Source organism: Eucalyptus grandis, chromosome 5, assembly GCF_016545825.1.
Source record: "Eucalyptus grandis isolate ANBG69807.140 chromosome 5, ASM1654582v1, whole genome shotgun sequence".
Lineage (NCBI taxonomy): Eukaryota > Viridiplantae > Streptophyta > Magnoliopsida > Myrtales > Myrtaceae > Eucalyptus > Eucalyptus grandis.
The window spans coordinates 16516816-16534058 of NC_052616.1; the positions used below are offsets into that span (position 1 = coordinate 16516816).

Sequence of the window (17243 nt, forward strand, 5' to 3'; positions counted from 1 at the left end):
TTTTGTAGATTGTCTTGTTAGAGTAATTAGGGTTGAAATTTCCTTTAGAATTTCGATGAAGGTTCGAATAAAATGGACTAAAGGATGGTTTTGGAACGGGGAAAAAGAACAAGAGTTCACTTAAAAAGAAGAAGAACCGGTTTTAAAGCCGGCTTTTCTTTTCGGGCATTGAGAACCGAATTGAACCGGTCCGTCCGGTCGACGGCTCCTTGCTAAGTTGCTATTACGTGCACCTGCAAGCCTTCATGCAGTTCACCCGGCCAACGGTTGGTCGCCGCTCTCCTTTCCTCCACCCAATCTCCGCCCGTTGAGTCGCTCTGCCACCGAAGCTCCGTCGCATGAGTTCAGTTGAGCTCGTCACTTCCGCAGCAAAAGCTCCGTCTCTCGAGTCCGTTGCCGTTGACCTTCCTCCTTCGCGTCCCTATTCAGGTAGCGCTACTTGATGTTTGCCTGTAACAGGCAACCATGGTGGAAGAAGAATCGATGGAAGCAAGATTAGAAATAAGGAACGAAGGAATTAAAGAAAGAGAAGAAGGAGAAGAGGAGAAGAGGAGGACGAGGAGGCGGAGGAGGGGGTGGTCGGATTCAGAAGTCGAGAAGACGTTGGAACGGTTGGGCTTGAAAGACGGCATGGAAGCGGCAGTGGACGGAGCCTTTGCGTGCGCCCAATTCGCGGCGTCCGAATGCTCATGGAGTGTGGCTTCACGCTCGTGCCCGGTAGTCCCCCGCTTCAACGGCTGTCCAATCGGAGCCAGGAACTCTCCAGTCACGTCCGCGCTATACGCCTTCATAGGTCCTGAAGTTCCTTTCTCTTGTTGCTTGACTATTCTTGTTAATTGCTTCACATGACTAATTCACAATGCCTGTATGTAGTTTGTAATTTAGAAGAAGGCTGGATTTTTCTATGTTGCCATGTCCCTTGGACCAATGCATAGCTTGCCTGAGAAGTGAAATTTGATGTGTCTTGTCTTTTCTGGTTCAAATTGAAGCTAATGGGAAGGTAGGTTGGAACATCACTTTCTGCTTGAATAAATTGGAGGAGAAAACTGTAGCAACACCTTTTACGACAAGATTAAATTTTTAATCTTAGGGTTAGCATCCTAAATGAACCGTGAAATGGATTGGATTTTTTAATCTTTCTACTGTAGGAAAACACTGAAAGGAATGCTCGAAGAACTTTGTGTAGATAAAAATGAACAAGGAGGAGTATTCAAGATATACAAGGGTTGGTTTATCTTATCTGCATTGGGAGAACACTGAAAGGACTGCTTGAAGAACTTCTTACAATTAAAATTGAACAAGGAGCAGGTTTTAGTAAATACAAGGATTGGTGTCTAATTTTAGGGCTCTTCTTTTGAAAGGGCCAGAGAATCTAGTGACTGATATAGTGTGACTAGAGCACTATGCTGCTTAGAATGGTTCCTTCCTTAGATTGCACAGCTATGATCAATTACTTGAGAAGCTAAGACTTCTTATTGAAGTTCTTAAATCCTGCCTTTAGTGCAACAAGAGGTTGTCTATAGGCTTCACTAGAATTTTCTACAATTCATATATTGAGTGATGATACTTATCATGTGGCAATGCTTCAAAGATATACCTTCTGTGCACTGGGTCTACTTTTGGTAATAGTCAAATAAACGACACTAATTAATCTCCTTCTCACTAGCTTCATCTTTTAGCTGTCTACACTTTCGAGTTTCACCAACCTCCATAATTGTGATAGAACTTAATAACAACTTTAATTTTCTAACTTTATCCACTTTTCACCGAAATAAGAATGTTGAATTCATGCTGTCATCAATTTGGTTGGCACATTAATGAAGCTATTTTAGATTTTTTTTTTTTTTTTTAACACTTGAACTTTTGATACTTGAATAAGCATGTGTTGATAAATAGTGTACTAGTACCATATATACCATTTCCTTCTTGTATCTAAACATGTTTTGGTGGACACTGATCTGTTCTCTAGCTTCTTAATGTGTCGTTGAGAATTTAACTTGTTGAAAGAATGAATTGTATGAATGAATATTGCAGGAGTGGGAGGGAATGTTTAATGTTGGTATGTCCAGCACATTGACAGCTTCAATTCGAGAATGTACATCAAATATGGCTTTTGGCAAAAATAAAAGTAACGAGAAAGCTGACCGTGCAACCGTGGAGCAGGTAAACTACATTTAGTCAAAAGATTGATAAATTATGTACTAAGTGTTTGGTAAAACCCACATCAGCTGATTTGTATAACTAAAGTTACATCTATGAATTTGTGAATATGTATATTTTGCTGTTGTAATGCTGGATTATCAGTAAGCTACTATGCAACAAAGTTGCTTTAAGATCTGGATTGATCTTAGTATTATTGTATATGGTAACTGTGAGGCCTTCTTGTGTAGACAAAAGTTAAATGAATAGCGTGATGTTTTTATGATGTAGACAATTTGGATTAAATGAGTCATCTGTGGCCAAAATACTAGTGTTGTTTTGGAGTTTTGGTGAAAATACTCATTTGCATATATCCCCAAGTCCAATGACAGAATTGGGATTTTTCAACAAGTTTTATCTTTCTTTTTGGACTTGGGAGAAGAATTCTAAACCTATTAGGACTATATTTGACTTATGGATTGATAAAATGGTCCATCTTTCACTGAATTACCCCAACGGCATTAGTTTCTGGCCTCGAATTTATCTTGTAGATTGGAACTCGTATTTCTGAAAAACATATGATGAATCTCATTTCTTGCTTTTAGCTCATTTCTGTGTCAATTCCCAACTTTGTATCAGGGCATGAGACTGTTTTTTCCAGTATTTTGATGCTGACTAGTTGGCCATTCGATTAATGTAAGATTGAAAAGAAATTCAAATGGATTCAAAGACAATTTTCGCTCTGTTTTTGTCGTTCATAAACAATTTTCACTCTGTTTTTGTTGTTCAAAAAATGCTTATTTAGAATGCGTCTTAAAGTGCTAGGCCCTTGCTTTCCAGAGATTTAAGAGAATTTAGTGACAGGACTCGTGTTTGTTTTTTCCACACTAATCCGCTCTAGTTTAGCAAACTTTGGGCTTGCAGAATGTTACCTTCTTGTGCCAGAGGCTAGTCAATGAATTTATGATCCCCATATTTATCTATTCGTCCTCCATGAAAAATGGAAATATGTGGCTAGATAGTGCTGATAAATTTACTGCTGTCAAGTTTGTCTTTCCAATTGGGTGATGTGAGGGTAGGTGTTGTTTTTGGGTTGGGGGAGGGGGAGGGGGAGGGGAGAGAGGGAGAGAGCTTAGTTGGCAGGGAGCGATCTAAATTAGTATGGTAATGTGCAGCGTGTTGGGTAACCAGAGGTCCTTAATCAAATGCTGAAAGGGAGAGGACGAGAATATTTTGCATTGTTCAGTTTTGATTGATCTATATACCTGGCAAATTATGATATCTCCTGAAAAGACATATTACTAGAGTTATTGCAAGCTTCTAAATACACAGGCTTTTTGTCAATACAATGGCCGCCTTCTCTTATCTCACTGAGGCTTTCATTGTTGTGGTAATATTTTTCTGTTCAATTTTCAAGAGTTTTCATTACTTGGCTTAAGTATCAAACTCGTCCTTTGACACTATTTAGATCATTTTGAATTCCCTTGTGTTTGTTGGGTCCTACTCGAAATAGGGATGCACAAGAGGAAGTTCAGTGACTGTACTATTCTCATGCAAATTCAATATAAACTTTTATAACTTGGTGATGTTCCTTATCATCATCAATTGTCAAAGTGCTCTATCAAAGTGATCTTTATGATTTTTGGTTGTAAGTATGAAGGACCGAAAAGTGGCTGCTGTGGGACTGAAAAGTGGCAGCTGTGGCCACTTTTCTCGTGGGTACGATTTTGGATTTTCAGTGAGCTCTTGTTCCCTGATTAAACTTGGTAAGAGTCCATGACATTTTATATTCAGGGTAAATGCTTTCTAAATTACCATTGTAGATCGACTTCTGGACAATGATGAGAAGTTGACAAGGAACACAACAAGAAAGATAAAACCAAGGTTACCAAAAGAGCCTCAACATCTACAGAATAAGGTGAATCAGAGACGACCATCTGATGATTCCGAATCATCAAGGGGACTTCTGCTGGATTGCCTATTCAGCCAGCCTCCATCTTTCCAGCACATTTTGCAATTGCAGAGTTGGATGCTATTCGATCCGTTCTTAAAGAGAGGGAGAGCATCATTGAGAGGCTGCAGAAGCAGGAGGAGAATGTGCTCGGCGAGGTAATCCAAAGAGCCAAGGAACTTCGTGATAAGGAGTTCAATTCGCCAACTAAAATGCATCTCAGTTCTCCAGCTAAAATACATTAATGAAGGAAGTTGAATGCGTGTTGGGTTTGGGAGTTGTTGAATACTGTTTCGACCCATTTTAATTGTATTAGGTCTAATCCGAAGGCCTTTACCCTTTCCTAAGTGTATAGGTCCAACTTCCAATTTGTCTCGATTACGGCAACAAAAGAAATGAAGCGGTCCATCAATTCCTTCCATTTGATTTGAATAGTTAAGGTTTCACGGATGATTTAAGCTGTAATCAATCTTTCGAGGGGTCCGTTCATGCTGGATGACCATGTGTTGCCACAAATCTTTTGTGTGACATTTTTCCACAATTACCTTAAATCTGAGTTTTATTCCATCTTTATATTAACAAATAACAAAATTTGCTGGTTTATATAATCTGTGACGATTGACCCAAAAAATAATCCTGGATCAATTAAGATAAAGTACTGAAATCAGAATTATCTAATACAGATGACATAAAACATGATTGTTGCCCAAATACAGAATGATTGCAGGACCTTCAAAAATCCAACTGAACTTTTTGAACATAGCACATCATCAAACAACTAAATAGTCTCTTGAATTCGATTGAGATCACGAGCAAGCACATATTGATAACTAACCACATGGCTTGAAAACACTTATGTCAGATTCCAATTCAACTGTCTAGTCACTTTGATTAATGTTATGAGGTAGATAACTTCACAAATGATATAAAACTGTGGAAATTCATAGCTCAACTCCTTGATATATTGTGAATTGAAATGCCCGATGACGAGCAGCTTGAACGAGGTGAATGCAATATGAAATCTCTTAGTTGAGTAAAAAATTTCTCGTTGTTGCTTGTTGTCCTTGTGCTGAATCAGAAGGAAAATAATTGAAAGGAAAAAACATATTCAAAAGGGAAAGAGAACTAGCTACTTAATCTGCACTCTAAGTAGGGCTCTCAAGAGTATATTCTCACGACTGAACTTCATACCTTTCCATTGCCATTGTATGATCGGCCATGTTTAGGAGGAGTAAGAGCTCTATGAATTCTGTGATTGTTTTTGAGTTTTTGCGTGAGGAGGTTTCATGGAAGCCCTGCCTCTTAGAAAGCGAACGGATTTCACGAGGGATCCCCTCAGAGTTGAACCCACGCGGGGGTGGATGAGTGGATCCCACAAGTTCAAGTAGCTCTCTAAAGGTAGTCTCGATCGTTTATTTTTTTTCTTCCAACATAATTTTCCAAGACGCTGCGCTATTCAAAGGAACCTGATGTCGGTGAATGTTTATTGAGTTGAAAGAGTGAAGACATTTTAGAAACCGCGTTATTAGGTTTAGTTCCCTTCCAAATTTTGTTTTGTCCCTTGTATAACGTCATACCATTGCTCGCCCAAGACACACATCCTTTGCGTGTGAAAGGAAATAAAAAGAAAATTAAATACATAAAAGATCACTTCAATGTATTTGGTCTAGTTTAGCAGATAAGACATTGAATTTCGCGAAACATATATAAAAATTAATTTATACAAAAAGTTTGGAAAGTGTTAGAAATTAAGGGATTATCATGATGGAAAAGACAAGATTTAGATTTTGCCATTCACCTATGTTGTTTAGTTATAATCATCACGGGCTTTTCAAGGATAGAAACAAAAAATTGAAATTTCGTTAGAACTCCTTACCTTAACATAGCAGTTCTTTAAATGCATTAAAATTTTACAGTTTACTTTTTCATTAAATCATGTTTATGCATACCTAAATTTATAGATAAATTGGTATTTGAAAAAAATATGTGACCCTTTAAGACTCTTGCTTTTTAATCTGTGACCTAGATGTATGACTGCATATCAAGGTACATTTGATTAGTGAAGCAATGCAAATTGATGTTGAATTTTGTTCTGGCAAAATTAACGTCTTTATTAAATTAGATAGTTGACCTTTTTACTTTTTAGTCCAAATAATGTAACGGCGCGAATTAATGTTAAGGAAAGTGAGAGAGATGAGAGAATAGAGAATAGAGTTTTCTTGATAATATGACTTGATCTGAAAACTTTATTGTACTCGCTTTGTCAACAGCTAAAGGAAACAAATAATAAAAAAGGGAGTTGCCACCAATCTTTTACCCGGTATGATTGGCCACCAAAACTTTGTTCATAGTGCACGGGTTTGGGAATTGATCTTGCTAAGGGAAGGCGTTAGCATCCCTATTGCACTTGTTTTAAGAATGTTACCTTGATTATTTCTTTTGTAAGATATTATTACTCATGCTTAAGATAAATGTATATATAATAAAAGCTATTGAGCAAAAAGTCAAAAAAATTGAGCACGACACCAATGAAACTATAATAGAAGGAAAAAGAAGGATCAAAAGCCAAAAAAATAATTCCAATGAACGAACTATATTTTATTCCGAAGTTCACGCAACATGACAAATTGAGCTTCAAAAGACGTAAAATTTACAAACAATATACTATGTTCAATATAGAACATGTATACGATAATATTTTCTCTTCCCTGAATAAGAAGAATTCATTAAACAAATGACATCCAACAAAATTGGTACACAAACACAATATGATTACAAGAACTTCAAAATCAAACTAAACTTCAGAAATTGGCACATCATTGAATAGTTGAATAATCTCTTGAAGCCAGTTGGGGACTTGCGCAAGCAAACTAGATGATGTCAAAGCAACTACTAGCAAGCAAATATTGATGATAAGCCACATAGCTAGAGATAGGCTTGTCCAGATAAGCAACTCATTTCCGAGCGTCCCAAAAATTATGTACGAGTATTTGTACATCATGTTTGGGCTCGTGGGCCCGGTCACTTGGATCAGTGTTATGAGATAGATAACTTCGCAGATGATGTACAACTGCAAAATCATATCGCTCAACGTCTTGGTAGGTTGCGAATTGAAATGCGTGATGGCGAGTAGCTTGAACGAGGTAAAGATAATATGAAATCTCTTGGTGGAGCCAAAACGTTCCTGTTGTTGCTGATGTGGTGGTTGCCCATTGTCCCTATAGTAAATCAAGAAAGAAAATGATGGAAAGAGAAATGGGTTCCAAAGATGGAAGGAAATAAAAATTGGCTATTCAATCAAAGCTCTAAATAGAGTTTTTAAGAACATTTTCACACGAATGAATCACGTACCTTTGGGCTATCTCTGTTTGATCGGCCATGTTATGGAGCAGGATTCAAAGACTGCTTCTCTGGCAGGAGCTCGTTGACGTCCCTCGAAAAGAATTCTGGTCCGGGGCTTTTGTTTTCGTCCCCACCTCAAGTTGCGTATGTAACCCTATAGCCCGGGCTGATCCCTTTTTATAGAGTGGTGACTGGTGAAACTTTTTATTTCCCTCTCATGAGGGGCGTTTCCATCCTAAGCATAGGGTACAAAACACGATTTGAGGTGGGGACCAAACTTTAGACTCATGTGTAGTGATATCAAATCGGAATCGGAACCTTTGATTTGATGTGTGCATCCATTCAACGGTTCAGATTTGATACTTTACACTGCGATTGTCCGTCCCCTGGATAACGTAGGCAGGGTAGGTCGATGCACGCGACCAAACGAACATTCGAGAATCATTCCAATTGAAATTGGAAGCGTTGTTGACCCAGTCAACCAATACCAATACTTCCGATTTGAGACCCCTGTCTGCGTCACCCCTTCAATATCAACCATGGTCCCGATTTGAAGACATACGATGCTCGTCCGGCTTTTCTTGTCGGGGATTGAGATCCAATTGAACCGGTCCGACCGGTGATTAAGATTTACCCTGCCTGCACGCCTTCGTTCAGTTCACCCAGCGGACGGACAATCACCGCCCTCCTCCCTTAGCCGTCACAGCTCCGTCGTGCTCAGCCGCTTCAGTTGAGCTCTCCGCCTTCGCAGCGAAGCTCCGTCCCTCGAGTCCGTTGCCTTTGATCATCCTCCTTCGCGTCCCTATCTAGGTAGCTCTCTCTCTTTCTCTCACTCTCTCCACATTCACAATGTAACCAGCCTCACGGAGTTTTTCTTTTTGGAGCTTGGCGTTTGGCTGTAACTGGCATATATGCAGGAAGAAGAGCCTGCGGAAGTAGTATTAGGAACAATGAAGGAAGGAATTAAAGACGGGGAAGAAGGAAGATGAAGGAAGACTGGAAGAGTAGTGGAAGAAGGAGGAGAAGAAGAAGACGAGGAGGAGGAGGCGTGGCCATCGGATTCAGAAATCGAGACCGCGTCGGAATGGTTGGACTTGAAAGACGCCGGAGAAGCAGGGGACGGAGCCTTCGCTCCCAATTCCCGACGCCCGAACGCTCATGGGAGGGCTTCACACGCGTGCCCAGTCGTCCATGCTCCAACCCCTGTCCAATCGGAGCCAAAAACTCTCCACTCGTATCCGCACTTCCCCTTTGGAGGTCCTAAACTTCTTCTCTCTCGTTGCTTATCTATCCTTTTTATCTATTTCACTTAACTAATTCGCAATGCCTGTATGTAGTTTGTAGTTCAGAGGGATGCTCGATTCTTGTATGTTGTCAAGTCCCTTGCACCAATTTATAGTTTGCCTAAGGATAAATTTTGACGTCTCCTTTCTTTCGTTGGGGATTAGAGATTTTCCTTTTATGATTACAACATGTTTGGCTTGCCTGAAATGCCTAAAGTCACGGTTCTCTTTCTTTTCCGGTTTAAATTGAAGGCGATAGGAAGGGATGTTTCAACTTTTCTTTATGGTATTGTGGGAGAAAAATGTGGCAACATCGTTACGGCAAGATTAAAACTTGAAGCGTAGGGTCAGCATCCTCAATGAGTGGTGAAAACGGATTGGATTCTCAATCTGTCTTCTTTGGGAAAATGGCGAAAGGACTGCTCGAAGGACTTCTTATTGATAAAACTGAACGGGGAGGAATTATTTAAAATATACAAGGATCGGTTTCTATTTGTGGTGGCTTTCCTTTTGAAGAGGCTTGGATAATCTAGTGATTAGTTTTTTACTGATGTAGTGCGACTAGAGTAATATGCTGCTCAGAATGGTTGCCCTCCTAGATTACACAGTTTTGTTCAATTACCTAAGAGGCTAAGACATATCATTGAAGTTCTTAAATCCTGCCTTTAGGGCGACAGGAGATTATCGATGGGCTTCACTAGCATTTTCGACAATTGTTGTGTTGAGTACTGATGCATATTGCATATCAAGTAGCAATGCTTGAAACAGACACCTTGTCTGCCCGAGCTGTACTTGCTGTAACAGTCAGATAAACGACACTTGTGAATCTCCTCTTCACTGTCTCCTCGTATAAGCTGTCTCAACTTTTGAGTTTCACCAACCTCTATAATTGTGGTAGAACTTCATAAGAAATTTCAATTTCCAAAACTTTTCCACTTTTCACAGGAAAAGAAATGCTGAGTTCATGCTGTCATCAATTTGGTTCGCACATTAACATAGCTATTTTAGATCTTGATGCTTTGTTTTGGCTTGGAACTTTTTGATACTTGAATAAGCATGTATTGATATATAGCATACTAGTACTATATCTACCACTTCCTTCTGCACCTAAACATGTTTTCGTGGACACTGATATGAACTGTATGAATGAATACTGCAGGAGATGAAGTGAAGGGTGAAGCATGAATGTTGGCATTTTCAACACAGTGACAGCTTAAATTTGAGAAAGTGTGTGGGGATATGGCAATTGGTAAAATTAAAAGTAATGAGAAGGCTGACTGTGCAACTTTCAAGCAACTAAAGTACATTTTTGGGAAAAAGATTGATAAGTTGAATGCTAACTGTCTGGTAAAATATTTCCACTTAAAGTCTCCATGCTGCAATTGTAACAACTGCCACAATAAGGTCTCTTTATACTAAAAGTAATCTGCTGCTTGATCATCTCAAGACATTATGTCCCCTGTAGATATATGTCCATTTTGAAGATCTATTAGAATTTTCGTCAATTTCTTCATTGGCCTCCTTCCTCTTGTTTTGCACCTCTATCCCAGGTTCAAATATTTTGTACTTGGCATGAAGCATCATTGGTATTGATTTTCCAAATTTGTCATGCTAGTGCTAGTATGAACACCTAGAGGGGGTGAATAGGTGTATAAAATAAATCTTGGCAAGTATATGCGGAATAAAATAAACTTCAAACAAAGGAGTTAGGGAAGAGAATAAGAACACAGAAATTATAGTGGTTCGGCTTAATCCAAGCCTACGTTCACTCTCCCACGCTAACAGCCTTCTTGGCTAGATTCTACTATGCAATCAACAAGAAATTACAACTTCGAGTGCAAACACTTAGTAGACCACACTATCTCACTAAGTCACTCTTTTGGTATTTCTCTCACGATCACAAACGTTTAAGCTCTCAAGAGACAAGTGAAGATCGCTCAGACTTTGGAATTATAAATTCTACGCTCCGTCTCTTACTTGCTCATCGGTCCATGATCTCCTTAAATACTCCTCCACTTCCAAACTAGCCGTTGGACAGCATCCCGGAGAATCGTCTTCCAATATACCCATTGGACAGCTCTGTATCTAGAAGATTTGGTAGCCGTTGAGTGACAAAGGTAGAATCCCAAATTGATTCCAATCGCCCATACAAACGAAATATTGGTTTCCATAAGTAAAGCTTCTTCGTATAGAAAGTTCTTGTCTTCAACATCCAATTGTCAATCAATTAGATTGAATCAATCAAATCAATCTTGATGTGGAATCCAAACCAGATCACTAGCCGTTATATGATTGGGCTTGAGTTACGTTCTGTCGAGTCTGGATGTAAAGTCTGAGAGCAATAGACTTTTACAATCGAGTCTATAGACTTTACAATGCAGTGTCGAACATATCTGCTTACGAACAGATTTAGCTTTAAGGTCTCGTACCCAGTTTAGCTTCAGCATAGAGTCGTCTTCTGGTTCATCATTCACGTTCGATGCTGGAATTAGTCGAGTGAGCAGACTTCTGATGTAGAACAGACTTTAACACTAAAGTCTGGCAATCTTCAGACTTTGAGTCTTGAGTCTGGCAATCTTCATACTTTGATACAGAAGTCTGGAAATCTTCAAAATATACTCTAGACATATGTTACGTTCAGTCTTCTGGCCGTCTTCTGACTTTGATAATATCCTCTACATGTTCTAACATCTGCATGGTCTATTACTCAACCATTAAACATGTTAGTAGCCTTTGATTTATTTTGTCATCTTCAAAATATCATAAGGGATTTCCCTAACAATCTCCCCATTTTTTATGATGACAAAACAATATCTGAATATGCAGATTTGTAAACACGCTTTTAAAAATATTAATTTAAATCAAAGGATATCAGAAGATAACAAATAGATTGAGCATAATAATATATAGAAAATAATCGAAGCTCAATATTATGCAATAAATAATATCAACTAATCAGCACATATGCATATTCATATCTTCTCCCCCTTTTTGTCATAATCAAAAGCGATAATAATGGATTCACGTAGAGAATGATAACAAATATCTTGCATGAATCACAATTTCCAAAAATCAGCTTTTATCGAATATTAAAGATATGCAATATAATCTTTACCAAAAAAAAAAAAAAAAGATATGCAATATAGCTCACTTCGATTATATCAGCAAATATCCAATAAAAATTACGGATGCATCATAAAATTTACGTACCATTTTTGTCATAATAAAATGATAATATCAATAAGAGATTTGTTAATGACAAAATGTAATAAAAGATGCACTAACCGGATTTTTAGAATAAATTCTGACACATTTACCTTGCTTCCATCCATAATAAGATCACGATCAATCCAAAAGATTTTTCCATAATTGATCAATGCTCCCCCTCAATTTGTTGCCTTTTTGAGATGATCACGATTTTTTCCTTTTCTTTTGGATTTGATTTCTCCCCTGTCATCATGACAACATTTGCGAATAGAAACAATTGTTGCTTGTGCACATTGAACAGAATATTTTTCCATTATTCCCTTTGTAGCAACAATATCCGCAATGATCATTTGCATTTTGAAATTCGAGGCAAAATTTTATTTTCTTCAATCAAGCTCGTCTCGAATTCAATCTGCATCAACTTAACAAACTTTTTCCACAAATAATATCCACGTGATATATAATACCCTTTTCTTCAAATAGATAAAATTGAATAGCATATATAAAATTATCAAATATTAAAATTCAGAACTATTCAACCTTTTGTACGATGCATAAGGGATTTCCTCAACAATTTGCAAAAATTTTGCATAAGGAATAAAATCTTTGAACCTCTAGAAGATAGTATAGAATCTCCATGATTTTCTGATTGAGTTTTCCAAAATCCATATGGAAGATTCTTTGTGACCTGCAAATTCTTATATAACAGATAATAATCTTTGCAAAAATGTCACGTAATATCTTCCTTTGATTTGCAGATCAAACTTGCTAGATATAGTATATATTCTAAGAATATAGCAAGAATATCCATGAATATGTAGTAATATCTTTCAAGATCAAAGAGATTTCCTTGAGCATAAATTTCAAATATGCATTTTGCAAAAGGAAAATAGATATTTCTGTCACGTGCCAAAATTGCAATACCTTATAAATATAACAAAAGATATTCGCAATAAATAATCATCCAAAATCATGATAAATGCACGTACAAATTTGCAAGGCGGGAAATTTTTTTTCTCTTACCCAGGTATATGTTTCAAATATACCTTTGCTTAAAAAAAATCATTACCAATCTTCGTAGGAGATATTTTCAGATTGTACTAAAATCTGCGTAGATTCACGATCGCTTTTCCCTTATAGAATTTCCTGCAATCAACTCATTTCCTTTTTGGTATCCATCAATTTGGATCATTCCTTGACGTTAGAATAAAATAGAAAATCTCCATAATCAAATATTCTTTCTTAATTCATCGTAACAAAGTATTCAAAGAAAGAATATTATGCACAATGATATTTTGAAAAATAAATTCTCACTTAGTCATGGTATGATAAAAATAGAGAGAATAAAATTCCTTGAGTATCTAAAAATATCTTGCATCATCACGTAAAACAGATTTTTACTTTGCAAAATATGATTAAATCTGAAGTATAAAATTAGACAAAATAATTTGAATTATCTCAAATAATCACACGTACTTTCTTCAATAAATATGATCATTATAAAATCTCAATCAACCAAGGATATATCGAATATCAAGTATAATGAGAATTATTGCCAAAATCAAATTGAGAATAAAAAATTCCTTACCAAATCATCTTTCTTCTTTCTTCTTTATATCCTGCAAAAGTAACTTATCTTTTCTTTGGTACCCATTTTTTCTTGGGTCCATGAGAGTTAGCAGAATATGCTGCTTTTATCCAATTTTTCTTAATAGGTCTCCAGACTTTAGGACAATCTTTCTCAAAGTGTTTTGAATCTCCACAATTTGAACATTTGACGTTATTTCCACCAACAGGTTTTACAAACACTTTTGAAAATGATTTTTGTAAAATGCCTTTGAAGGTTTTTGTCTAAGTCTCTCTTTTACTTTATGAAAATCAATTAAAGCATTATTTTCCTTATTGAAACCAAGTCTTGACTTATTATAGTAAGGAACTTGTTTAGAAAGAATATGCTCTAATGTTTTTGATCCATTTGAAAATCTTGTCGAAATATTTGAAAATTCTTTCTTCAAAGAATCATTTTCTTTAACAAGCAAATCTCAATTTTCTTTTATTTGTAGAAAATCTTTTTGCAAAATTTCAAATTTTTCTTTTTGAGAAAGATCTTTTTGCCTAAGCGAGAATTCTCCTTTTAAGTTCGAAAATCCTTTTAAGAGAAGATTTGAGATTTGAACAAAGCTCATTTATATATTTTGAAACTTTGAAAGGAATTGCTGAATGACTTACCTTGATTTTCTCATCGGATTCTGAGTCCTGTTCTGAATCGGACTCGATTCTGAGTGCGTATGCGAGTCGGACTCGATTCGAATGTGCCATCAAGCATAGATTTCCTTGCTCATCATCTTCTTTTATTATTCTTTTCTGGCTATTCTGCTTGTATTTTCTTCTTCCACTGAATTTGCTTCATTTTCTACTCAACTTTTTGAATTTCTCAATCATAAAAGCAAGTTCTTCATTGTCTATGTCATTTTCTGAGTCTGTTTCATCAAAAACAGCATTAGATATTAAAGCAATGGACTTCTTACCTTCGGGATCTTCGTCGTTGAATTGTTCCACTTCATAGGATTGAAGAGTACCAATCAATTCATCAACGGAGAGTGGCATAATCCTCTGAGTTTCCTGGATTGAGGTCTTGACATGGTTCCAATCTTTTGAGAGACCTCGCAAGAGTTTGTTGACCTTCATTGGGGAAGAAATTGGATGATCTTGATATGCCAAACCGTTTACAATTTCTGTAAAACGATCGAACATATCTCCAATCGACTCTCCTTGCTTCATCTTGAAGGATTCGTACTTACCGAGCAAGAAGTTTACTTTTGTCTCTTTTACACGATCGGTCCCTTCATATGTAACATGAAGTTTATCCCAAACTTCTTTTGCTATTTCACATGAAGAGATTCTGTTATATTCAGCAGGAGACAAGGCGCAATATAAAGAATAAATTGCTTTTGCATCAAGCGCTTCTCTTTTGGACATCTCCGTCCGAGACATAAGAGCGGGGAGTTTGGTTTCTTTGTCTTTGCCATTCTTATTTGATGTAGACACAGCAATGGGGTTGATTCCTCTTTCCACAACATCCCATTGCAAGGGATCTCTGGATCTTAGGAATGCTTTCATTTTTTTTTCCACACGTCGTATTCCTTTCCATCAAAATATGGTGGCCTTGTGTTGCTTTGCCCTTCCATAAGTCCTGGTGCCAACATACTAGCCATAAAGAATCTTTAGCTCAAAAGTAAAAACACTTTTATAAACCGAGCACTTGGCTCTGATACCAATTGAGAGTGCTAGTATGAACACCTAGAGGGGGTGAATAGGTGTATAAAATAAATCTTGGCAAGTATGTGCGGAATAAAATAAACTTCAAACAAAGGAGTTAGGGAAGAGAATAAGAACACCGAAATTATAGTGGTTCGGCTTAATCCAAGCCTACGTCCACTCTCCAACGCTAATAGCCTTCTTGGCTGGATTCCACTATGCAATCAACAAGAGATTACAACTTCGAGTGCAAACACTTAGTAGACCACACTATCTCACTAAGTCACTCTTTCGGTATTTCTCTCACGATCACAAACGTTTAAGCTCTCAAGAGACAAGTGAAGATCGCTTAGACTTTGGAATTATAAATTCTACGCTTCGTCTCTTACTTGCTCATCGGTCCATGATCTCCTTAAATACTCCTCCACTTCCAAACTAGCCGTTGGACAGCATCCTGGAGAATCGTCTTCCAATATACCCATTGGACAGCTCTGTATCTAGAAGATTTGGTAGCCGTTGAGTGACAAAGGTAGAATCCCAAATTGATTTCGATCGCCCATACAAACGAAATCTTGGTTTCCATAAGTAAAGCTTCTTCGTATAGAAAGTTCTTGTCTTCAACATCCAATTGTCAATCAATTAGATTGAATCAATCAAATCAATCTTGATGTGGAATCCAAACCAGATCACTAGCCGTTATATGATTGGGCTTAACTTACGTTCGTCGAATCCGGATGTAAAGTCCGAGAGCAATAGACTTTACAATGAGTCAGACTTTACAATGGGGTCTAAACATATCCTGCTTTGAACAGATTTAGCTTTAAGGTCCATGTACCCGGTTCGGCTTCAGCATATAGTCTGTCTTTTGGTTCATCATTCACGTTCCATGCGGAATTAGTCAAAGTGAGCAGACTTCCGATGTAGAACAGACTTTGACACTAAAGTCCGGCGGTCTTCAACTTTGAGTCTTGAGTCGGCAATCTTCGAGACTTTGACACGAAGTCTGGAAATCTTCAAAATATACTGGACATATGTTATGTTCAGTCTTCTAGCCGTCTTCTGACTTTGATAATATCCTCTACATGTTCTAACATCTGCATGGTCTATTACTCAACCATCAAACATGTTAGTAGCCTTTGATTTATTTTGTCATCTTCAAAACATCATAAGAGATTTCCCTAACATCATGGATATACGATAACAAATATATTTACTTTTATTTAATCATCAAAAGTTATGAAGTTGAAACGAACCCTATTGCAAGCTTAATCTGTCTCTTTCCTAAATCATTATTTGAGCTTGACGTGATCATGGCTGGGTAAACAGTCTAATGGGTGTATGCATTGGTTCATGTCCCCTCTTGTAATTATGTCCCAGAAGATAGATCACTTCTAAAAGTTATTACAGTTATAGTGACCCACCCCAACTTCTAAAAGTTATGAAGCTATGGCAACATCTCGTATAAGTTCTCACGGAATTGTTTATACGGTTGTGCAGGCCATTGATTAGAGGACTCGGATGTTTCTCTTCAAGATGCTCAACCGTTAATTATTTAATGATATAAATGGTTGCATCTACACTGGCTAGAACTGTGTTATCATCTACAGTGAGCAGTACTCGCTGCTTTCTTTTTTCTATCAATTGAATGTGGGCAGAACTTCATCACATCATTGTTATAATTTCACGACTTTACTTGTGATTTGTTCATATTTTTGCCAGTAGAGTGCATGGTCTCTTGAGCCTATTGTCACTCTGACTTTTGTAAATGTCTATCATGCATAAAAATCTGACAGGCAAGAACTGGCAATCAAAGTTTACAAGACTTCAGTGCTCGTGTTCAAGTAGGTGTGATAGTCTTAAGTTTTTTGCAAGGCCCCTCCACAGGTGTTTGAAAGTGCAGTACTGCATTTACTACATTTTTGTGACTTTATTCTTTCTAGATTAATGATTAATATACAGGTTCTTTTTTTCTGATAGCAATCACTGCTAGATTGTGGGGAATGTTGACATATTTTGTCTGATACTTTTTGTTTCTTAGGAGCTACTATTAGTTGTTTTTCTTT

General features: G+C 37.3%; 2 long non-coding RNA genes across 5 annotated transcripts; both read left to right on the forward strand.

The window, feature by feature from the left end:
- The first annotated feature begins 579 nt into the window (after nt 1–579).
- On the forward strand, nt 580–4606 carry LOC104446316. Of its 2 annotated transcripts, XR_001987166.2 has the most exons (3): nt 580–793; nt 2035–2163; nt 3963–4606. It is a non-coding gene; the product is annotated as an uncharacterized LOC104446316 (long non-coding RNA). The 2 variants fall into 2 exon arrangements; XR_005550935.1 differs by lacking the exon at nt 580–793 and having other exon boundaries at nt 1853–2163.
- A 3465-nt stretch (nt 4607–8071) lies between these two features.
- On the forward strand, nt 8072–16885 carry LOC104444397. Of its 3 annotated transcripts, XR_005550934.1 has the most exons (4): nt 8072–8242; nt 8317–8689; nt 9875–9964; nt 16678–16885. It is a non-coding gene; the product is annotated as an uncharacterized LOC104444397 (long non-coding RNA). The 3 variants fall into 3 exon arrangements; XR_005550932.1 differs by lacking the exon at nt 16678–16885 and having other exon boundaries at nt 8076–8242; nt 9875–10224; XR_005550933.1 differs by lacking the exon at nt 16678–16885 and having other exon boundaries at nt 8078–8242; nt 8350–8689; nt 9875–10224.
- Nucleotides 16886–17243: the final 358 nt, after the last annotated feature.